Raw genomic sequence first — 25361 nt, 5'->3', positions numbered from 1 at the left:
TTTCAATAAGCGGAAGAAATATAGTAAAACATTCGACATATGAATCTAATACAATTGTTTAAGCCTTAATCACCCAGAACTGGTGTCATAGTACCACAGACGGTCTAAGAGTGCTAAATACAAAGTCTGAAAACAAAAGATACATTGTTTCTGAACCAAAGATATGAAACAGGAATTAAAGGATAGAGGAGACGCCAGGGCCTGCGAACGCCTGCAAGTCTATCTTGAATCTCCGCGTGGACTGAAGGTAGCCACCCAAATGCTATGGTCCAAGAGCTGCTCCGGAATCTGCACATAGTGTAGAGTGTAGCATCAGCACAACAGACCCCATGTGCTGGTAAGTGTCTAGCCTAACCTCGGCGAACTAGTGACGAGGCTAGGACCAGACTACCAAATAACCTGTGCAATTATATAATATACAGCGGAAAATAAAACAGAAATAAACAAGTAAAGATGGGAGGGGGCACATGCTGTGGGGGTATATCAATGTCAACAGTAATCAAGGGTAACAACATAAGAACTTAGATTTCACAGCAAAACAATAAGAAACTTGTATCCAACTTATAAACACTTTGTATCAACAATTGTTGCGGCGCGCAACCCGATCCCAATATATATAACAACATTGTTGCGGCGTGCAACCCGATCCAAATCATTTATCACTGTTGCGGCATGCAACCCGATCCACATATAATATTGTTGCGGCATGCAACCCGATCCAAATATATCATTTTGCGGCCTGCAACCCGATCCACATATTCAATCAACAACAATCATAACAAGAGTCCCGACAAGGGATCAATAAAGAACTACATTATCCCTGCAAGGGAATCGACAGTATAAATAACTACATCTTGGCAAGGGAGAAACAATTATAATCAATCTTGTTCCAACATCTAATTACCTTAGCTAACACCAATACTTAGTCATAAGTAATTTCCACGAGAATAATTACAATCCTTGCTCAATATAGAGAATCATCAATTCAAGCATCTGTAGTATTATTTAAGAACACAATAAATTACAACTCAAGACTTATGGTCATGCTTGACACCAATGTATAGATACTCGTCACCATGCCTATACGTCCTACTCAACAAGAAACGCGTAGCAAATAGGACACAACTCCTAATCCCTCAAGCTAAGGTTAGACAAAATACTTACCTCAAACTTCCACGGCCAACTCAAGCCTCAAACATCGCTTTTCCTTTTGAATTCTGCTCCAAATCAATTGTATATAGACATAATCGACTCAATAACATCAATAAACGCTAAACAATCTAATTTCAATGCTTAATTATAGCTTTCCCATCATTCTTCCCAAAAAGTCAAAAATTGACCCCCGACCCGCTTGGTCAAAACACGAGGTTGGGACCAAAACCCGGTCACCCATTCACCCACGAACCCAAATATATAATTAGTTCCAAAATTCGACCCCAAAACGAGGTCTAAATCACAATTATACAAAAAGCCCTAACTCTACCCAAATCCCTAATTTTCTACCTTTAAGAACATGATTTAAGCCTAGAAATCGAATGGGTGTTAACGGAAATTGAAGAAAATGAGGCTAAGATTACATGCATATGAATTGGTGGTGAAATCCCCTTTCAAAAATCGCCCAATTTGGAGTTTGGAAGAAGAAGTTATGAAATTTTGGCTAAATCCCGTTTTGGTTCTATTTTAAAATCACTGGACAGGCCTTTATCGCGTTCACGACAGGCCTATCGCGTTCGCGACGGGTCAGGCCAAATAAACCAATGCGTTCGCGACACAAGGCTCGCATTTGCGAAGCTTCAGCCCCCAGAGCCTTCGCGTTCGCGTTCGTGTGGACGCGTTCGCGTAGGGTAAAATACCCCTCCCCCTGCCTAGGCCCATAAGCCTTCGCGTTCGCGATACCAGGCCCGCGTTCATGAAGGGAAAACCCCCAAAGCTTCACGTTCGCAACATGGGCCTCGCGTTCGCGTAGAAGAAAATTTACTTCAGCCTGACTAACTCATCGCGTTCGCGAGGGCCCTCCCACGAGCGCGAAGGACATACCAGAACATCAGAAACTGAAACAACCTGCAACTTTTCACAAGTTCTAAACCTTCCGAAACCCATCCGAAACTCACCCGAGCCCTCGGGACTCCAAACCAAACATAGGTACTAACTCAAAAACATCATATGAACTTATCCGTGCAATCAAATCACCAAAATAACCTCTTAAACAACGAATTAAACCTCAAAATCAAAGAAATATTTCAAAACTTCTTAAAACATCAAATTTTGCATTTAAGGTCTGAATCACGTCAAATGACATCCGTTTCCTACCAAATTTCACAGACTTATCTTATTTCACATATAAGACCTGTACCGGGCTCCGAAACCAGAATACAGGCCCGATACCATCAAATTCTAAATGCATTTCATTTCCAAAACTCATAGAAATTTCCAGAAAATAATTTTCTTTAAAAATTCATTTCTCGCGCTTGGGACCTCGGAATTCAATTCCGGGCATACACCCAAGTCCCATATTTTTTCACAAACCCTCCGGGACCGTCAAATCATAGATCCGGATCTGTTTACCCAAAATTTTCACAAATAGCTTTCCGGCTATGCGCCCGGACTTCGCACGCAAATCGAGGTGATGCCGAAAGGAGTTTTTAAGGCCTCGGAATGCAGAATTTATTTTTAAAATAGGTGATGACCTTACATTCTCCACCTTCAAAACAACCATTCATCCTCGAACGGACATAAGAAGGAAGTACCTGAGTTGGGGAAAAGATGGGGATAACGGCTCCGCATATCGGACTTGGACTCCCAGATCGATGCCTCAGCAGACTGACCTCTCCACTGAACACGAACAGAAGGAAAACTCTTCGATCTCAACTGATGAACCTGCCGTTCTAGAATAGCTACCGGCTCTTCCTCATAAGACAAGTCCTTGTCCAACTGGACAGTGCTGAAATCTAACACTTGGGATGGATCGTCGTGATATTTTCGAAGCATGGACACATGAAACACTGGATGCACGACTGATAAGCTCGGCGGCAATGCAAGCCTATAAGCCACCTCCCCCACTCGATCAAGAATCTCAAATGGGCCAATGAACCTAGGGCTAAGCTTGCCCTTCTTCCCAAATCTCATCACGCCCTTCATAGGCGACACTCAAAGCAATACCCGCTCACCGACCATAAAAGCCAAATCTCGAACCTTGCGGTCGGCATAGCTCTTTTGCCTGGACTGAGTTGTACGAAGTCTATCCTAAATAATCCTAACCTTGTCCAAGGCATCCTGAACCAGATCCGTACCCAACAATCGAGCCTCTCCCAGCTCAAACCATCCAACCGGAGAGCGACACTGCCTACCATATAAAGCCTCAGAAGGAGCCATCTGGATACTCGACGGGTAGCTGTTGTTGTAGGCAAACTCTGCTAAAGGCAAAAACTGATCCCACGAGCCTCCAAAGTCAATGACACAAGCTCGGAGCATATCCTCCCAAATCTGAATAGTCCGCTCGAATTGCCCATTCGTCAGAGGATGAAATGTTGTGCTCAACTCAACCCGTGTGCCCAACTCTCGCTGAACCGCTCTCCAGAAATAGGAGGTAAACTGCGTACCTCGATCCGAAATGATAGACTCGGGCACACCAAGAAGACAAACAATCTCCCGGATATAGATCTCAGCTAACCTCTCGGAAGAATAGGAGACTACCACAGGAATGAAATGCGCTAACTTGGTCAGTCTATCAAGAATAACCCACACTGCATCGAACTTCCCCTGAGTCCGTGGGAGTCCAACAACGAAGTCCATAGTGATCCGCTCCCACTTCCACTCAGGAATCTCAATCTTCTGGAACAAACCACCCGGCCTCTTATGCTCATACTTAACCTGCTGACAATTCAAACATCGAGCCACATATGCAATGATATCCTTCTTCATTCTTCGTCTCCAATAATGTTGCTGCAAATCTTGATACATCTTTGCGGCGCTCGGATGAATAGAGTACCGGGAAATACGGGCCTCCTCTAAAATCAACTCTCGAAGTCCATCCACATTAGGCACACAAACTCGACCCTACAATCTCAAAACTCTATCATCACCTAAGGTAACCTACTTCGCACCTCTGTGCTGCACTGTGTCTCTAAGGACACACAAATGGGGATCATCATACTGCCGATCACGGATACGCTCGAATAAAGAAGAGCGAGCGACCGTGTAAGCTAACACCCGACTAGGCTTAGAAACATCCAACCTCACGAACTAATTGGCCAAAGCATGAAAACCCCTCTACAAACCGACGATAGTAGCCTGCCAATCCCAAGAAACTCCGGATCTCTATAGTAGATGCTGGTCTATGCCAGTTCTTGACTGCCTCAATCTTCTTCGGGTCCACTTGAATACCCTCTGCTGACACAACATGACACATGAATGCAACTGAACTCAACCAGAACTCACACTTCGAAAATTTAGCATACAACTGACTATCCTCAGAGTCTGAAGAACCACTCTAAGGTGCTGTTTGTGCTCCTCCCGGCTGCAGGAATATATCAAGATATCATCAATGAAGATTATTACAAACGAATCCAAGTAAGGCATGAACACTCGGTTCATTAAATCCATAAAAGCTGCTAGGGCATTCGTCAACCCGAATGACATCACCAAGAACTCATAATGCCCGTACCGAGTGCGAAAAGTTGTCTTAGGGACATCGGATGCCCTAATCCTCAAGTGATGGTAGTCAGATCTCAAGTCAATCTTCGAAAATATTTTGGCACCCTGAAGCTGATCAAACAAATCATCAATCCTCGGCAATGGATACTTATTCTTGATTGTAACCTTGTTCAACTGCCGGTAATCTATACATATTCGCATCGTTCCATCTTTCTTCTTAACAAATAACACCGGGTCTAATGAAACCCTTTTCAAGCAAGTCTTGCAACTTCTCCTTCAACTCTTTCAACTTAGGCGTGGCCATACGATACGGCAAAATAGAAATGGGCTGAGTGCCCGGAGCCAAATCAATGCAAAAGTCAATATCCCAGTCGGGTGGCATACCGGGGCAGGTTTGAAGGAAATACCTCAGGGAACTCACGAACAACAGGCACAGACTCAATAGAAGGAACCTCGGCACTAGAATCATGAACATATGCCAAATAGGCCAAACACCCCTTCTCGACCATACGTCGAGCCTTCACATAAGAGATAACACTACGGGTAGAATGACTGGGAGTCCCTCTCGACTCTAAATGGGGTAAACCCGGCAAGGCTAAGGTCACAGTCTTGGCATGACAGTCCAAGATAGCGTGGTAAAGTGATAACCAGTCCATCCCCAATATGACATCAAAATCAACCATATCCATGAGTCATCAATCCACACGAGTCTCAAGACCCCCAATCACAACTATACAAGAGCGATGGACTCGATCTACCCCAATAGAATCACCCACCGGTGTAGACACATATACAGGGGCACCCAAGGAATCACTAGGCATGACCAGATATGGTGCAAAATAAGATGACACATAGGAGTATGTAGACCCTGGATCAAATAAAATCGAAGCATCTCGGCCGCAGACCAGAACAGTACCTGTGATAACTACATCGGAAGCCTCAGCCTCAGGCCTGGCTGGAAGAGCATAACATCGAGGTTGGGCCCCACCACCCTGGACTACATCTCTGGGACGACCTCTAGCGGTCTGAGTTCCACCTCTAGCACCTCTACCTCCACCTATAGCACCTCTACCCCCACTTCTAACTGGTTGGGCGAGTTGTGGAACACCTGGTGCCTGAACCATAGCACGGGAACCCTGCTGCTGCGACTGAGTTCCCACCAACCTCGGACAATCCCTCCTGATATGATCATACTCACCACACTCAAAACATTCACTTGAATGATGCGGTTGAGGAAACTGAAATTGACCCTGGTGACCTGAATGACCACCTTGAAAACTCTAGAGCGGCGATGCACTGATAGGAGCTGGTGGTGCACTATAGGGCTGCTGATCAGAATACTGCATGTGAGAACCACGGCCGCCTGAAGCACCGTGAGAAACCTGAAGTGCTGACTGAAAGGGCCTAGGAGGATGACCTCTACCATACGAATCCCTGCCTCCAGATGAGGCACCACTGAATCTGCCTGAATGACGGGACGTCTTGTCCGACCCATGACCACCTCCCTGTGACAGAACCATCTACACTCTCCTGGCCACATTGGCCGCCTCCTGGAAAGAAATCTCACGCCCTGTCTCCCTAGCAATCTGAAGACGAATCGAATGAATAAGTCCATCAATGAACCTCCCCACCCTCTCTCTCTCTCTCAGTGGGAAGTATGATTAGAGCATGACGAGCCAAGTCGATGAGTCTGGTCTCATACTGGGTAACAGTCATAAAACCCTGCTGGAGACGCTCAAACTACCTCCGATAAGCCTCTCTCTGAGTAATAGGGAGAAACTTCTCCAGAAATAGCTGAGTAAACTGCTCCCAAGTCAAGGTTGGCGATCCGGCTGGTCTAGCCAAACAGTAGTCTCTCCACCAAGTCTTGGCGGATCCAGACAAGCGAAAAGTGGCAAAATCAACCCCATTGATCTCTACTATCCCCATATTCCTGAGAACCCCATGACAACTGTCTAGATAATCCTGGGGATCCTCAGAAGATGCACCGCTGAAAGTAGTAGTGAAGAGCTTGGTGAACCTGTCCAATCTCCACAAAGCATCGGCAGACATAGCTGCTCCATCACCGGTCTGAGCTACCACACCCGGCTGAACTGCTCCAATTGGCTGAGCTGCTGGAGTCCGAAACTGGGGAGCCATCTGCTCCGGAGTGCGAGTAGCAGGAGTTGGGCTCCTCCTCCAACCTGAGAGACGATTGGTGCTACATGAAGCAAGCCTGCCGGGTGACACTCTCCATAAGGCCCACTAGACAGAACAGAGCATCCTCGAGGACTGGGGTAGCAATAAACCCCTCTGGGACCTGAGCTGGGGCCATCGAAACTATCTAGGACGAAACCTCATCATCAACGTCAACCTGAGGCTCCGCCACTGGTGCTGCTGCTCTGGGCTGAGCTTTGCCCCTACCTCGACCTCTAGCACGGCCTCGGCCTCGCCTTCTACCCTTTGTGGGAGCTGCTGCTGGGGGCTCGGGTTGTTGGTCAGTGGATGAGGAAGCGCGTGTTCTCGCCATCTGCGAAAGAACAGAGTAGAAACTCAATTAGCATTGAGAAACCAAATCGCACGATAGGGAAGAATAAATGTGATATTTTTTTTCCTAACTCTATAGCCTCTGGGATAAATTCAAACGTCTGTGTACCGATCTCTTAGACTCTACTAAGCTTGTCTGTGAACTGTGAGACCCATGTAACCTAGAGCTCGGATACCAACTTGTCACGACCCGAATTTCCCACCCTCGGGAGTCGTAATGGCGCCTACTGATGTGAGCTAGGCAAGCCAATTATTGAACAGATTACCTTTATCCATTTTTATACCTTTTAGCATTTGCAAAGCAATAACGTGAAAACATCAGAAATTTCAATAACCGAAAGAAATATAGTAAAACATCCGACATATGAATCTAATACAACTGTTTAAGCCTTAATCACCCAGAACTGGTGTCACAGTACCACAGACGGTCTAAGAGTGCTAAATACAAAGTCTGAAAATAAAAGATACATTGTTTCTACACCAAAGATATGAAACAGGAATTAAAGGAAAGAGGAGACACCAGGGCATGCGGACGCCTGTAGGTCTACCTTGAATCTCCGCGTGGACTGAAGGTAGCCACCCAAATACTATGGTCCAAGAGCTGCTCCGGAATCTGCACAAAGTGCAGATTGTAGGATCAGCACAACCGACCCCATGTGCTAGTAAGTGTCTAGCCTAACCTTGGCGAAGTAGTGACGAGACTAGGACCAGACTACCAAATAACCTGTGCAGTTATATAATATACAACAGAAAATAAAACAGAAATAAAAAAGTAAAGATGGGAGGGGGCACATGCTGCGAAAGTATATCAATGTCAACAGTAATCAAGAGTAACAACATAAGAACAACTTAGATTTCACAGCAAAACAATAAGAAACTTGTATCCAACCTATAAATACTTTGTATCAACAATTGTTGCGGCGGGCAACCCGATCCCAATATATATAACAACACTATTGCGGCGTGCAACCCGATCCAAATCATTTATCACTGTTGCGGCATGCAACCCGATCTACATATAATATTGTTGTGGCATGCAACCCGATCCAAATATATCATTTTGCGGCGTGCAACCCTATCTAAATATATCATTATTGCAGCATGCAACCCGATCCAAATATATCATTGTTGCGGCCTGCAACCCGATCCACATATTCAATCAACAACAATCATAACAAGAGCCTCGGCAAGGGATCAATAAAGAACTACACTATCCCTGCAAGGGAATCAACAGTATAAATAACTACATCCTGGCAAGGGAGAAACAATTATAATCAATCTTGTTCCAACATCTAACTACCTCAGCTAACACCAATACTTAGTCATAAATAATTTCCACGAGAATAATCACAATCCTTGCTCAATACAGAGAATCATGAACTTAAGCATCCATAGTATTATTTAAGAACACAATAAATTACAATCCAAGACTCACGGTCATGCTCGACAATAACGTATAGATACTCGTCACCATGCCTATACGTCGTACTCAACAAGAAACACGTAGCAAATAGGACACAACTCCTAATCCCTCAAACTAAGGTTAGACCAAACACTTACCTCGAACTTCCACGACCAATTCAAGCCTCAAACACCGCTTTTCCTTTTGAATTCGGCTCCAAATCAATTGTATCTAGACATAATCGACTCAATAACATCAATAAACGCTAAACAATCCAATTCCAATGCTTAATTATAGCTTTCCCATCATTCTTCCCAAAAAGTCAAAAATTAACCCCCGGCCCGCTTGGTCAAAACACGAGGTTGGGACCAAAACCCGATCACTCATTCACCCACGAGTCCGAATATATAATTAGTTCCAAAATTCGACCCCAAAACGAGTTCTAAATCACAATTATACAAAAAGCTCTAACTCTACCCAAATCCCTAATTTTTTACCCTTAAGAACATGATTTAAGCCTAGAAATCTAATGAGTGTTAATGGAAATTGAAGAAAATGAGTCTAAGATTACATACCTATGAATTGGTGGTAAAATATCCTTTCAAAAATTACCCAATTTGGAGTTTGGAAGAAGATGTTATGAAATTTTTGCTAAATCCAGTTTTGGTTCTTTTTTAAAATCACTGGACAGGCCTTCATCGCGTTCGCGATGGGTCAGGCCAAATAAACCACGACACAAAGCTTGCGTTCGCGGAGCTTCAACGCCCAGAGCCTTCGCGTTCGTGTGGACGCATTTGCGTAGGGTAAAATACCCCTCCCCTGCCCAGGCCCATAAGCCTTCGCGTTCGCGATACCAGGCCCGCGTTCGCGAAGGGAAAACCCCCAAAGCTTCGCGTTCGCGACCTGGGCCTCGCGTTCGCGTAGAAGGAAATTTCCTTCAGCCTGACTAACTCATCGCGTTCGCGAGGGTCCTCCCGCGAATGCGAAGAAGGACATACCAGAACATCAGAAACTGAACAACCTCAAAATTTTCACAAGTTCTAAACCTTCCGAAACTCACTCGAGCCCTCGGGGCTCCAAACCAAACATACATACTAACTCAAAAACATCATATGAACTTATCCGTGAGATCAAATCGCCAAAATAACCTCTTAAACAACGAATTAAACCTCAAAATCAATGAAATATTTCAAAACTTCTTAAAACATCAAATTTTGCATTTAAGGTCTGAATCACGTCAAATGACATCCGTTTCTTACCAAATTTCACAGACTTGTCTTATTTCACATATAAGACCTGTACCGGGCTCCAGCACCAGAATACGGGCCTGATACCATCAAATTCTAAATGCATTTCATTTTCAAAACTCATAGAAATTTCCAAAAAATAATTTTCTTTAAAAATTAATTTCTTGGGCTTGGGACCTCGGAATTCGATTTCGGGTATACGGCCAAGTCCCATATTTTTCCACGGACCTTCCGAGACCGTCAAATCACTGGTCCGGGTCCGTTTACCTAAAATGTTGACCGTAGTCCACGGACTGCGCACGCAAAATCGAGGTGATGCTGAAAGAGGTTTTTAAGGCCTCGAAACACATAATTCATTTTAAAAACAGGTGATGACCATCTAGGTCATCACATTACATTAGGAAGATTTATGAGTTGCTAGTAGAACTATAAATCACATGTGTTATTGATTAAGGATGCAATGATGAGAGTAAAACTAAAGGTTCGACTAGGATGTGCGTCTCTTGTGAGTAAAACTGAAAAATTAGGAAGTGCATCTCCTAGGAACAAAATTGACAAACTTAGAGTAGGAAGTGTGTCTTCTAAAAAGTATAATCTGAAAGACCCAGATAAGAAATGTGTCTCCTAGGGGTAAAACATGAACGACTCAGACTAGGAAGTGCATCTCCTAGGATTGAAACTTGTAATCTAAAACAGGAAGTGCGTTTCCTAAAATGAAATGAGATAAACCTAGACTTCCTAGGGGTGAAACTTAAACGACATCAAACTAGGAAGTGCATCTCCTAGAGGTGAAATCTCAATTTAGGAAGTGCGTCTCCTATAAGTATATCCTGAAAAACCTAGACTAGGAAGTGCGTCTCCTAGGGGCGAAACTTCAGTGACTCAAACTAGAAAGTGCGTCTCCTAGGAATGAAACTTGAATGAACCAAACTAGGAAGTGCGTCTCCTAAAACAAAAATATAACTTGAAAACCTGGACTAGGAAGTGCTTCTCCTACAGGTGAAACTTCAATGACTCAAATTAGGAAGTGTGTCTCCTAGGGATGAAATCTCCATTTAGGAAGTGTGTCTCCTAAAAGTATATCCTAAAAGACCCAGACTAGGAAGTGCGTCTCCTAGGGGTAAATTAAATGAACCAAACTAGGAAGTGCATCTCCTAGGGGTGAAATCTCAATTTAGGAAGTGCGTCTCCTAATATAAAAATATGACTTGAAAGACCTAGACTAGAAAGTGCGTCTCCTAAATAGTATAACCTGAAAGACCCAGGCTAGGAAATGCGTCTCCCAGGGGTAAAACTTGAACGACTCAGACTAGGAACTGCATCTCCTAGGAGGGAAACTTGTAGTCTAAAATTAGGAAATGCATTTCTTAAAATGAAATGAGAAAAACCTAGACTAGGAAATGCGTCTCCTAGGGGTGAAACGTAAATAACATCTAACTTAGGAAGTGCGTCTCTTAAAACAAAAATATAACTTGAAAGACACAGACTGGGAGGTACGTCTCCTACGGGTAAAACCTCAGTGACTCAAACTTAAATGACCCAAACTAGGAAAAGCGTCTCCTAGGGGTAAAATCTCAATTTAGGAAGTGTGTCTCCTAAAAAGTATAACAAAAAGACTCAGACTAGGAAGTAGATGTGAGACTGAGCTTGAGGAAGATTATAAACTAAGCTTAACTAAAGTAAAAACTAACCCTATTATCCAGGCGGGACCCTTGAACTCAAGGAAAACTAATGATTATCTGACTTAACAAAATTGAAAACTGACCCTATTTTCCAGGCGGGACTCCTGAACATAAAGAAAGCCAAACATTCCTCTCAACAAGGGAAAATGCCTAAGAGGTATGGTTCTTCTCAACTAGGGAAAATGCATAGGAGGTGTGATCTTCTCAATAGCCTTTGCGTAAGCAGAATTGAGGCATTACACCTGAAAAATACAAGCTTCCAAGCTTTGATATGAACATAGCTTTCATCCCTATTTCAGACAAAGAAAACTTGTGAGTTTAAAATATGGTGGTTAGTTTGTGACCTTGACTACGAGGACGATTTCTCTTGCACTTGTCACGATCAACTTGGACCTCAACTTGGAAGACAGTGCTTGTTATCGACCAACCATTTTTCCGGACAACCCTTACCACAAGAAATATTCCTGATGCGTTCATGTCCAATACCTTATACCTGATGCACTGCACTCGTATTCACCAAATCATTGCATTTTACATCAATCCCAAAGAACATCTATTATCACTTATGACGACCAGGCCAGTCGTCTCAAGAGTTACTGCCCCGTTTCCTCGATTTCTGCTTCTTTATGCTTCGTTATTCGTGTTTTATGGTATCGGGTTGGTCGGATCGAGTCCAGAATAATTTTTGGTAAGGTTTGAGACACTTAGCCTCCTTTACGGAAGTTTAAGTTGGAAAAAGTCCACCGAATGTTGACTTATGTGTTAAAAGGCTCGGGTGTGAGTTCTGATAGTTTGGTTAGCTTTGGGAGGTGATTTATGACTTAGGAGCATGACCGGAATGGGTTTTGGAGGTTCAGAGTAGATTTAGGCTTGAATTGGCGAAGTTGAGATTTTGGCGATTTCCGGTTGATAGGCGAGATTTTGATATAGGGGTCGGAATGGAATTATGAGAGTTGCAGTAGCTTCGTTGTGTTAATTGGGATGTGTGTGTAAAATTTCAGGTCATTCAGACGTTGTTTGGTTGGGTTTTTGATCAAAAGCGTATTTCGGAAGATTTTAAAAACTTAGGCTTGAATCCGATGTGTTTTGGATGATTTGATATCGTTTGAGGTGTTTTGAAGATTGGTACAAGTTTGAATAAGGTTTTAAGATATGTTGGTGCCTTTGGTTGAGGTCCCGGGGGCCTCGGGCGAGTTTCGGGTGGTCATTCGGATCATTTGGAGTTAAGAAAGATTGCAGAAAGATGGTTTCAGCTGTTGTAGGTGATTTGGTTTTCGCGTTCGCGAGAGGACCCTCGCGTTCACGAAGGGTCAGGAAGGGAGGCGTCATGTTTGGCCTTCGCATTCGCGAAGGGTAGTCCCGCATTCGCGAAGGGCTGGATTGGTAGGCATCACGTTCGCGTGAGCCTGGGTCGCGTTCGCGTAGGTTAGTGAAGCTGAGGCATCGCGTTCGCAATGGGGTATCGCGTTCGCGAAGGGGTATCGCGTTCGCGAAGAAGAATTTCGGTCAACGGAATTTTTGTGCTTCGCGAACGCGAGGCTTTGACCGCGTTCGCGAAGAAGGATTTTCAGGCCTGGGCAGAATGTTTAAAAGGTCGTCTTCTCCGCGAATTTGGGTCTATTTTACTCCATTGTTGGTCGTTTTTGGAGCTTTTTGAAGGAGATTGAAAAGGGATTCAAGGGGAAATGGTTGGAGGTAAGAATTTCGGACTTTAAACTCGATCCTATTGTGAAATCTACCTAATAAATCATGGAATATAAGCCAAAAATTGAGGAATTAAGGTTTGAGATTAAGACATTTTAAATGAGGATTTGAGGGGTCATTTGGACTCCAATTTTAGTGTTTTGATATGTACGAACTCGCGGGGAGACGAGGAATCTATTGATGTAAAAAGTTTTGAATTTTGAGATGTGGGCCTAGGGGTCGGGTTTGGCTAATTTCGAGATTTTTAGTGTTTTTCGATTGTTTTCGCTTGGGCTTCGTTCCCTTGGCATATTTTGACGTCCTCGTTCTGATTTTTGATAGATTCGACGTGCGTGGAGACCGATTCGAGTGGAAAAGGCATTGCGGAGTAGTTTTTCACCGGTTTGAGATATGTAATCATTGTAAATCTGGAACTGAGGGTATAAAACCCCGGTATTTGACTTGTTTTTGATAAATGCGGTGACGCACATGCTAGGTGACGAGCGTGTGGGCATGTACCGGTAGGGATTGTGACTTGGTCCGTCTCGTAATGACTATTAATCCCTTATTTAAGTCATTTATACTGTATTATGGGTTGTATGCCTTGTTTGGGGCCTTGTGCTGATCTGTAGAAACCTTTAAGGGTATTTTGACTGGTTTTCCTCACTTTACTTGCTAAAAGCATATCCTCAGTTATGTTTTACTTGTTTAAATGTTAAAACTAGTTTTATCACTTTACTCCTAATTGTGAGGACTGCTTGGACTGAGATCCCTAAGTTCCATGGTTATGCCAGAGAGGCTGTGAGGTTAATGACTGAGAGAGGTTGAGAACCTAATAGTGAGGATATGATATGTATATATTATGGATCGGACTGCATGCGCAACGATATATATATATATATTGGATCGGGCTACACACCGCAGCGATATATATATTGGATCGAGCTGCACGCCGCAGCGATATATATATATTGGATCAGGTTGTGCGCCGCAGCAATATGACGCTTGGACTATAGGAGCCCTTCCGGAATCTGTACACCCCCAGTGAGCGTAGTAGACAATTATATATTGGTCGGGCTGCACGCCGCAACGGGTACTATGATTTGTATTATTATGAGATACTAATGAGCGGAGTGCTGAGAGTGAGTACTGTGTGACGAGAGTCGAGTCACGAGTGACTGAGAGGCTGCCTGAGGGGCCATATTCTGAGCGATTCCTTGCCCGAGAGGCCTTGTTATGATGTTTTCACTGATTTCACTCTTCTTTTAAATAAGCCTCTATTTGATATACCGCTAAGTATTTGATTCCAAATGTTTAAACTGGAAATGTGATTTTATAACAAAAACTGATTTTAAACTGTAAAGATAACCTGATATTCTGTTGATTATCCAGTTATGTATTTTTGAACTGCTCGTTATTGCTTTCGGTCCTTATTTACTCTAGTTACTTACTGAGTTGGCGTACTCACGTTACTCCCTATACCTTGTGTGCAGATCCAGGCGCCCGAGCGACCGAGTGAGGGCTTTCAGCTGTTTTAGTATTGAATAGAGACTTCGAGGTAGCTGCATGGCGTCCGCAGCCCTGTTCTCTCCCTCTTATCTTATTATCTTTCCGCATTTCCTAGACTATTGATGTATTAGGTATTCAGACTTGTATTAGAGGCTCTAGACTCGTGACACCAGATTGTTGGGGCTATGTAGTTATTGTTATTTTGACATTCCGCATATTTATGTTGTTTTAACACTTATAATGACTTCAGTATTTAAAACTTATGTTAGAAAATGGCTTAAATTTTTATGGAAAATGGGTCATGGTTAGTTGATTGGCTGGCTTGCCTAGTAATGTGATAAGCGACATCCCGACCGATATTTGGGTTCGTGACATCACCAAGTCAATGCACACACCATTCTCCTATGTCTTATGCCATTTTGACATGCTTGCTAGACTCTGCTTTGTGTGACTAAAAAGCTGGTAGCAGATTTTGAAATCATTTTTCACTTGTTTCGACAAAAATAGACTCAGAATGAACTCAAACAAAATAGGAGGAACAAAGTAAGGAAAAGAAGAAAAAGAGATGGCATCTAATAAGAAAATTGTCTACCCAGGAAAAAGAACAAAGTAGAAACTAATCTGATTTGGAAACCTGCTCCACTGATCATGACATGCATTTTGGATTAAGTGACCTAATCCGTCCAACCAATCACACTTTCAGTTCATGTCCCGTCTTCATACTTCAAAAATCGGGCTTTCAATGATCCAATTTCTCTATAAAGTCATGAACCTCATTCGGTTTGTAGTGCCCCGAAGGGTTTTCATAGCAGACCTCTCTCATTTGTTCATCTCTCAACTCACCATCGCCATACGGTGCCTGCGAGTATTTTCACCAATAAGACTGTTATTTTAAATTTTCTCTCAGCTCTCCATCGCCTTACGGTGCCCGCGAGGATTTTCAACAATAAGACTCTCTCATTTTAAATTTTCTCTCAGCTCTCCAACACCTTACGGTGCCCGTGAGGGTTTTCACCAATAAGGCACTCTCATTTTATTAATTTTCTTTGTACCCATGAACAAAGTGTTACCCATGATGTGAATCATACATCTATCTCGCTTGAATTGGAATTCCTCAAAGATTGATCGAAAGGTCTTTCTTTGGACCGTAGTGTAAGATTTTGGATAGGGTTAGAAAGAAAGAGCAGCATGCAGGCTGAAAACGGCTTAAGATGAAAGGGTTCAAGGTTACAACTTTTGGAATCAGATCTTTTGCAAACCCAAAACTTTTGCCCCAGTTTCTTTGGGTTTGGGAAATTTTGGATTTTTATTTTGAGGGGACCGAACCGTTTAAGGTTGCCTACGTATCATTAAAAGGAATCAAGTCGAACGTAGTTCAAGCATAAACGATGTTTTGTTTTTGTTGCTTTTTTTTCTTCTTTTTCTTTTTTTTTCTTTTCTCTTTCCTTTTCTTTCTTTTCTTCTTTTTTTTCCTTTCTCTATTTTCTAATTCTACTTCTGGTTCCAAAAGAGGGGTATGAAAGAAAGTAAATAAGGCTCAAAAGGGGTAGTAAAGGATAATAGTATTTGGGTAACAAAATAAAATGCCTTCGTCATACCAAACTTCGAGAAATCCAAATACAAATCATGCAATTGAAAATAAGAAGAACTATGCACAATGTCTCTTGATGGCATCAACACAAACTCAAAGTGCCAATGGGCAATACCTTTGTCTCAATGAATGACCCTCGCCAGTTCGAAGCAGACTTGACTCAGCCTTATCTTGATGTGGAGGGATGCATTTCAACACTGACTGATCTACCTCAAACTGCTTGAGAGACATTTCCTTGTATGTTCTTATCAACCTCTTGATTTCCTAGACTAACTGCTTAAGTTTCACTCAATTCAAGCTTCAGGTTATCTTAGAATGCGTGAATCTTTACTTGTTCCTCAAACGCATCTGTTTATCATATTCAAAATTGTGTTTCATTATTCCACGATTAAACTAGATTTCAAGATCTGGCTAAAGACTCCGCATACATGCCATGTCACTAAATCTGGCGTAAAGAGAACTAAGCACGAAATGGCACAAAAGGACAAACGATATTTCATTGAGTAACAGATGGAAGGGTTTAACGACAAGAAAAAAACAACCTAAAATTCGAGTTACAACCCTAAAATAACCCGGATAATGAAAATACAACAGAACAGACAGACAAGACTCGCATAAACACAATAGATGGATAGAAGGGTATGACACAATAAAACCAATAAAATCTGGATCACAACCCCGAAGTAACCCAGATAATAAAAAAAATCAAAACAAGCTACCAAGATTCTTCCTAGTGAGGAGGAAAGGACTTTTCAATTGCTAAGCTCGACATTTAGCTACAAATTTGCTCATTAGAATCACCAGAGCCCACTCCAATTTCAATATCATTAACTTCAGTCAGTAAGTTTCCAAGAGGATTCTCATACTCCCTGTCACCACGCATCATCCCCAAAGTGTGCATCATCATGTGTAGGTAAAGGATTATGTGCGATATTCTAGGTGTCACTATCCTGGATCACAATTATCCCTTCTTGAATCATTCTTTCTATTTCCCTTTTCAAAGCACGACAATCTACGATGTTATGCCCTTGGACATTAGAGTGGTACATGCACTATACAGCAGGATCAAAACATTTTGCCTATGGGTCCGGATTATAGCCAAGGAGCGGCTTAATCAGGCCAGAATGTTTTAACTTTTCAAACAAGCTTGTGTAGCATTCTCTGATTGGCGTGAAACTATTTCTTTGCCTTTGCTCCCCTCCATGCCCCAGTTTTTTAGGGTTGTTGGATGCTCGAAAATGTTGTGAAGGAAAAAGTGTATTATACGGTGTTGGCGCTTGCCATAAAGAGTGACTTAGTGGTTGGACAAATGATCGTACATTGTTTGGAGAATAATATTGAGGTGGATTATGTGGATCTCGGGTATAGGTTTGGGGTTGGGATTGGGATCGAGGATGAGTATATTGGTGAGGTGGACCCGTTGAACCATGTCCTGATCCTGAGACAACCATAGCAACATCATCATGTTCCTTCTAACCCAGCAAGCTTCTTGTGTCGTTCTAAATTGCTTGTATTGTGGCTTTTAGAGCGGAATAGCTTATGATCATGCTCGACTTCAGCCCATTTTCTACCATTTCTCCCATTTTTATCACATCATTAAAAGGCTTACCCACAGCCGAGATCAAATGCCCAAAGTAAGTAGGCTCTTGGGCTTGAAGAAAGTACTCGACCATCTCATCTTCTTCCATCGGGGGATTGACTCGGGCAGCTTTCTCTCTCCATTTGAGCCTGTATTCCCTAAAGCTTTCATTAGGCTTCTGTTCCACCTTGGTGAGGGACATGCCATCCATGACAATTTCTATATTGTACTGAAGTTCCGGGCAAAGGCCTGAGCCAAGTCATCCCATGTGCCACCTGCTAGTGTCTTGGCGGGTGTACCATTCCAACGCCGCCCCACTCAGGCTTTGACTTAAATATGCCATCAGTAATTCATCTTTCCCACCGGCACCTCTCATCTTACTGCAATAACCTCTCAAATGGGCCACAGGATCTCCATGTCCGTCATACAAATCAAACTTTGGCATCTTAAACCCAATAGGCAATTGGACGTCAGGAAACAAGCACAAGTCTTTGTAAGACACGCTCACCTGGCTCCATGTATCTTGCATGTTTCTTAGAGATTGCTCTAAGATTTTCACCTTCTTGGATATCTCATCTTGCTCTACTGTCCTTGTGCATTTTTCATTCTCAACATGAGGCTCATTTCGAGAGCTAGGATTATATGAGACTGGGACCTGGCGGGCCAGCTCTGAGAGTAATACTAGGTATCAAGAGGTTTGAACCGGTGTTCACTATTGGATCTATGAATGAAAGGTTGTTGAGAAGTTGTGATACTGGGGAGTGGATATGACATGAGGGCTATTTTTGGGAAAGGTAGTTGGAGGACGAACGATGCAGCTACTAGGGAGGTTAGGAAAGCTATGGTAAACGGGAAAATCTGGAGAATATGGTGGGTCATTTGACACTATAACCGGAGCTTGGGTAAGGGTATCATCTATGAAGCTAGGTGGTGGCAGGGGTGGTGCCTTCCCAGTCATCCAAGTCTGATACATGCCCGCCATATGTTTTCTCAACATCCTTACCTCTTCAACCAACCCAATCTCTAGTTCAACCAATTGTTTTTGGGCACCAGTATCAACCAACTCAATTCCATTATCGTTTGCCATTGCCTTTCAAGTTTATATTGTAGGGATGAGTTACCAGTTTAAGAACTACAAACCAATCACTTTTCTGCTCTATAAAGATAACAAAGAAGAACAAATGAAGTTATCACATTAGCGTTAGGGCTTTTAACATAAGATAATTTCACATTATGTGCAATGTACCTAATCACAATTATCGGTTCTAAAATGATTTTGAGGGTGCAAAGTCAACTTGGCATCATCCCAATTTTACTTCTCTTGCCCCTGTCTTCTTCATTTTCTCTCTAGCGCTCCTTGATTTGCTCATTTTCTTTCCTCTCTTTTTCCTTTTTCCTTTTTCCTTTTTCCTTTTTATTTCTTTTTTAAAATTTCAAAAACGATTAGATCGAACCCTATGTAAGTTGCCTACGTATCATGTGGAGACATGAATCAGATCTCGCGTAGTTCGGAAAGATTGGGAATAAAGTGAATAAACTAAGTCTTTTTTGGATTTTGAATTTTTTTTCTTCTTTTTTTTTTAAAAAAAATTCGAAAGAAAGACTTATAAAGGAGAAAGAAAATATTTTTGGATTTTGATTTTTTATTTTATTTTGATTTTTTTTGGATTTTGAAAGAAAAACTTCTAAAGAAGAAAAAATATATATTTTTGGATTTTTGGACTTTTACTTTGAATTTACGAAAGAAATACTTTGGAAGAAAAGAGAAAATATTTTTTGAATCTTGAATTTTCTTTTGAATTTTAGAAAGAAGAATGAAAATATTTTTGGATTTTGAGAGATATTAAAAGAAATATTATTGTATTTTTAAAAAATTGGGGTCTAAAAGAAAGACTTTCTAAAGAAGGAAGTAAAGGAAAATATTTTTGATTTTTTTGAAAATGGTGGTCTCAAAGTAAGACTTTTCTAAGAGAAAGTAAAGGAAAATATTTTTGATTTTTTTAAAAAAAAATTTTGGGCCGGAACCGATTAGGTTTGCCTACGTATCTCACATCTGGTGAGAATCAGCCTCACATAGTTCGTCCACTTTTGACGGAACAAGGAAACATGACTTTTTGAAAACATTGGCTTATTTTCTTCTTCTTTTTTCAAATTTCGCAGAGTTTCTGATTTCAAATACTTACCTCACTCTTGTTTTTTTTTTTAATTTTCTTTTTCCTTTTTTTTCCTTTCCCTATTCTAGAAGACATTCAACATGCAAGCCGAAACAAACATATGTGCAAGTAACACGTAAGATGCATCATGATGGTCTTTTTAATTTGGGTACACCTGTCTTAGACGGACCTAACCCCTATGTTGAGTCCCCAAAGTCAAATGCACGTGATGCAAATAAACGTTCCTACTAGGGATCCGACATGAGGCTATGTTATTCTAAGATTAAATCCTAGGGTATATTGTTCTAGACCTGGCTTACCCGAGCAGATAACTCGAGCCGGAAGGCAGCGTACCGGGAATACAGAAGCTTTGCCGGCTTGCAACTTATCTGAACCTCGTTCTAAAGTTAAGATATGACTCTAACAGAAAAGGAGCCACGTGAAGCGCACGCTCCCGGGAAGATTTAGAAGACTCAGAGAGAAAAATGGTTTTGTAATAGTTTTATATACAGTTCATTGAACGACCCGACCGGTCGTTTTGAGCTCTAGCGCGTCGTTCAGCAGTTTGGGGCCATGAGCAGCTTCACTTCAGGTGTTATGACTTGTACGCATGGTCAGAATTGAATTCCGGGGAATTCAGAGTTGATTTGGAAAGGGAATTCTCATTTCGAAAGCTTTAAGTTGAAAGAATTGACTAAGATTGGACTTCAGAGTAAACGACCTTGGATTCGGGATCTGAAGGTTCCAGTAGGTTCGTATGATGATTTCGGACTTGGGTGTATGCCCGGATCGGGTTTTGGATGACCCGGGAGCATTTTGGCGCCTATTGTAGAAGTTAGCATTTTGGAAGAAATTTCATAAGTTTGGGTTGAATTGCATTTTAGGGTTATCAATGTCCGTTTGGGATTCCGAGTCTGGGAATACCTCGGTATGGTGATTCTGGAGTTGGGAGCGCGATCGGAAGTGAATTCGGAGGTCCGTAGTTCATTTTGAAGTCATTTGGTTAAAGATAGAAATTTGAAAGTTTTTGAGAAGTTTGACCGAGGGTTTGACTTTTTGATATCGGAGTCGGATTCCAATTCCGAAAGTTGGAGTAGGTCCGTGATATAAAATATGACTTGTGTGCAAAATTTGAGGTCAATCGGACGTGAATTGATAGGTTTTGACATCGAATGTAGAAGTTTGAAGTTCTAAAGTTCATTAAGCTTGAATTGGGGTGCGATTCATAAATTCGATGTTGTTTGATGTGATTTGAGGCTTTGAGCAGGTCCACGTTAAGTTATGGGACTGGTATGTGTGATTGGATGGGGTCCTGGGGGGCCCGGGTGAATTCCGGGTGGTTAACGGATTGAATTGGGGTTGGAAAGAATAGATGAAGCAGCTGATATCTGGTATAACCGCACCTGCGAAGATTTGCTCACATGTGCGGAGCCACAGAAGCAGCCAAAGGGACGTAGATGCGATGGTAAAGGGTGAAGGCTGGGACCGCAGATGCGATCAAGTCACCGCAGAAGCGGGGCCGCACCTGGGGAAGAATGAGCACAGAAGCGAAAATGGGCTGGGAGCCCCGGATCGCAGAAGTGGCCATTGGTCCGCACTTGCGGGACCGCAGAAGCGGTCAAGAGACCGCAGGTGCGAAAGGATTGGAGGCAGTGAGCTCTCTTTAAAAATCGAGCTTTGGTTCATTTCCACCCATTTTCACTTCAGGTTGGACGATTTTGGAGCTTTCGGAAGAGAAATTTTCTTCATCTATATCAAGGTAAGTTGTTCCCACTCATTAGACGTTAAATACATGGTTTTGTTTCGGATTTGAGCATGAAAATTGGTAGAAACTTAGGGTTTGAGGGGAAACTTAGAAAATTCGTATTCTTGGAATTTGACCACGATTTTGGGTATGAAATAAGGAGAAAATCATATATTTGAGTTCATGAGTTCATGGGTAAACTTTATCTTCGAAAAATTTCGAAATCCGGGCACGTGGGCCCGAGGGAAATTTTGTCAACTTTTCAATCGGGGTTAAGAATTGTTATAAATTGGTTGTAGTGAGTAATTGAGCTTATGTTAATAGATTTGCATAATTATTGACTAGTTTTGGAGCATTATGCATCGATTTTTGTATTCAGAAGGGTGTGGAATACCGGTTATGGATCTTTGGAGCGAGGTGAGTCTCCTTTCTAACCTTGTAAGAGGGAATTGTCCCCATAGGTGAGTTAATTGGTTATGTGCTCTTATTTGCGGGGACTACGTACGCACGAGGTGATAAGAGTCCATGCGTAACTACTATTATGCTTAAGTCCGGGTAGTTTAGGGCCCAAAAGCGTGCTTTCTTATAGTACTTGCAACCTTGTTGACAAATTTAAAATGCTTAAAACATATCGAACGTGTAAATGAATTTCTAAAAAGGGCTAGATATCATTTCTTGACTTTTAAAAGAGAAACTTGTTTTTTCTTGAATATTTGCTCCTTGATGAATTATTGATTTGATTGTTTGAATGTGTTTATCTATTGTAGAACGGGCTGAACGCCTCGGTAGATTAAATAGATGCATCTATCGTTCACGTCATTCGACCCTCTGGCAGTGCACAGTTTAAATATTGTTGGATCGGACCGTACATCCTCGGCATGATTTGTGTATGCTTGCATTACTTGCCTTGGGATTTATAGATGTTGATATTTGTTCTCCCTAACTTGAGAATAAATGTATAAAAGATGAAAAGGAATTTGAAAATTTCCTATAAAAGAAAGAATTGTTTACTTGCTTCATTCTATTGAATTACAATCCTGTTATAAAAATCTTCGATTTATTATATTATGGACGTATCATTATTGGACCACTAGTAAGTGTCGAAGTCGACCTCTCGTCTCTACTTTTTCGAGATTAGACAGGATACTTACTGAGTACACATTGTTTTTGTACTCATGTTACACTTGCTGTGCATTTTTGTTGCACAGGCATATGTATTCCTAGTGGCCTACTGGGCATAGCAGCATGGATGATACGGGGACTAGGTGAACTGCATTTCTCGACGACCCGCACCAGTATAGTCTCTTTCAGTGTATTGTATTTACTTTCTGTCCAATTTGTATTCCGGACAGTTATTGTACTTTATTCGATTCCTTAGTAATTTTGCATGCACTTGTGACACCGGATTCTGGGATGTCTATGGAAGTAGTCAGTATTTTGAAATTGTTAAATGTTTCATTATTTATTCAGTGGAATTTATTATATATTGTTTAAACGTATAGAAAAAGTGATTTCAGAAATATTTAAAACGAGAAGTTACTAGTTATTTGTTGTTGGCTTGCCTGACAATGGTGTCCGGCGCTATCACGACCCTTAGTGAATTTTAGGTTGTGACAGTTCAAACAATATCAAAACGATAAAAAGAAGTAATTACCACATTAGGCTCAAACACGTAAAAAATCAGATAATACACCAAAGTCAACTATAACAGTTATTCTAAGCTCAAATTCTGAACCCTGAACCAAAAGTTCTGGGTTCTCATCCCTAGCAGAGTCGCCAAAGCGGTCACACCTCCTTTTTCCAAAGGAAGCGGGAGTTTTTCTAATTTAAGTGACATTAATTGAAATGAGATTATTTATTTATTTCAGAGTAGCCACTTGGGATAATTATAGTGTACCCAGTCACCGGTTTATTTTAAATCCCAAATCGAGGAAAATGACTTTATTTTTACGGTCCACAAACACAAAAGACTGGGTAAGGAATTCTGTTAATCAGAAGAAGGTGTGAGACACTCCCGAGTTTCGTGGTTTTAGCACGATCGCTTAACTATTAATAATTAGCCTAATTATCTGATTTATTATATGTTTTAAACTCTATTATGCATTTTACCTTTAAAACCGCTTTTAGTTATTTATGGAGTTTACTTGAACAAGTCGTGATATCGTGCACTCGTTTGTTTTGTACACATTGCGAATCGCATCACTATCTGCATGTTTAATTTTATTAATATTAGAAGTTATGGTCAGGTTACATGAAATGCATACCCGAATGGGATTTACGTATCGTGACAATGCCACGGGAACTGTACTCATGGCCACGATGATTTATTAATCATGCCTAAAGCAACTAACGTTTGTTCATAATTTGTTTAATTACTTCCTAACACTTGAGGTGATTTGCCACTTATTTATGCAAGGAGTCGATAAGACTAAATAATACGTAAACACACGCAGCTGCTTTTGAGCATTTTTGAGATATGTAAAAATTTAAATCCTTACTAAAATAGGATATTTATGTTAATTTAGCTTAAGATTTTTTTGTTCAACTTTGTTCAAAAATATTTTAAACCCACTGAAATATGTATAGTAAAAATATAAGCAATATTCAAAAGGTATCTTATACTCTTGTCTCCATTGACAGTGTTGATTTTTCAATATTTGAGGGAAATAAAGTTATATTATGCTTCACAAAACCTTATATAATCAAAATGCAGAAAAGCAAATATAAAGGGAAAAATGAGAAACCTGTACATTTTTACACTCTAACACAGAGACATAATATTAAAAATGAAAACAGAACACTAAAATTAGTACTAAAAAAAGAAGATCTAACTAGCAAATTCAAGCGTACTAACGTACATTTTTACACTCTAACACAGAGACATAATATTAAAAAAATATTAAAAATGAAAACAGAACACTAAAATTAGTACTAAAAAAAGAAGATCTAACTAGCAAATTCAAGCGTACTAACGTATCTGAAAACTTTCTTTCAATATGGATGGGATAAAACTCCAAATCAAAAATTCGAACAGAATGACTAACCGATAGATTAAAGCTTTAGAAATCGGCAACAAGATTTCACCAGAAAAAGGGACCACGACCTGAGCTCCGGCAACCTCAACTGAAGGGAGTTTCTCAACAACGAACTCTACGGCTATTTCGAGTTTTGGACGATTATTAACCCCTCAAATGACTTCCATTCCCACAGTAGGAGAAAATATTTCTATGGATGAAACGGAGTTTCATTTGCCGTCAAAAAACAGAGGTGGACGAAGTTGGTTTAACAGAGTTAGGTCAGTGATTTAGGAGCTAATTTTCACTGGTTTTGGTGGAGTTTAAAGGTTGCTTCAATGGCTAAAGTTTCAGCCCGTTTTCATGATTATTGAGTGATGAAGTAGGACATGAATCGTTGTATGCTTACATTGATTTCTTGACTAGTTTTTGCGATGAAGGAGCTGCTGCCTCTCTCGTGTAATGGATCTTGAAGGCTAGAATTTGCTGAATTCTAATGAAGAGAAAGGGTCTATTTTTGGGTGGTTGAAAGCTGTCTCTCGTTTTCCTTAAGCTGCTGCGCAACTTTTTCCCTTTTT

General features: G+C 41.3%; 1 long non-coding RNA gene across 1 annotated transcript; it reads right to left on the bottom strand.

Annotated features, from left to right (window-relative positions):
• Positions 1 to 25361, bottom strand: LOC142182681 (uncharacterized). Its single transcript, XR_012711593.1, has 5 exons — positions 24814 to 25361; positions 8069 to 8395; positions 7700 to 7792; positions 6674 to 7162; positions 1 to 288 (listed from the first exon to the last, which is right to left on the bottom strand). It is a non-coding gene; the product is annotated as an uncharacterized LOC142182681 (long non-coding RNA).

This window comes from Nicotiana tabacum, chromosome 7 (assembly GCF_000715075.1).
Source record: "Nicotiana tabacum cultivar K326 chromosome 7, ASM71507v2, whole genome shotgun sequence".
Classification (NCBI taxonomy): domain Eukaryota; kingdom Viridiplantae; phylum Streptophyta; class Magnoliopsida; order Solanales; family Solanaceae; genus Nicotiana; species Nicotiana tabacum.
The sequence above is the reverse complement of the archived record's forward strand: the minus strand, read 5'-3'. Positions and strand labels throughout refer to the sequence as shown.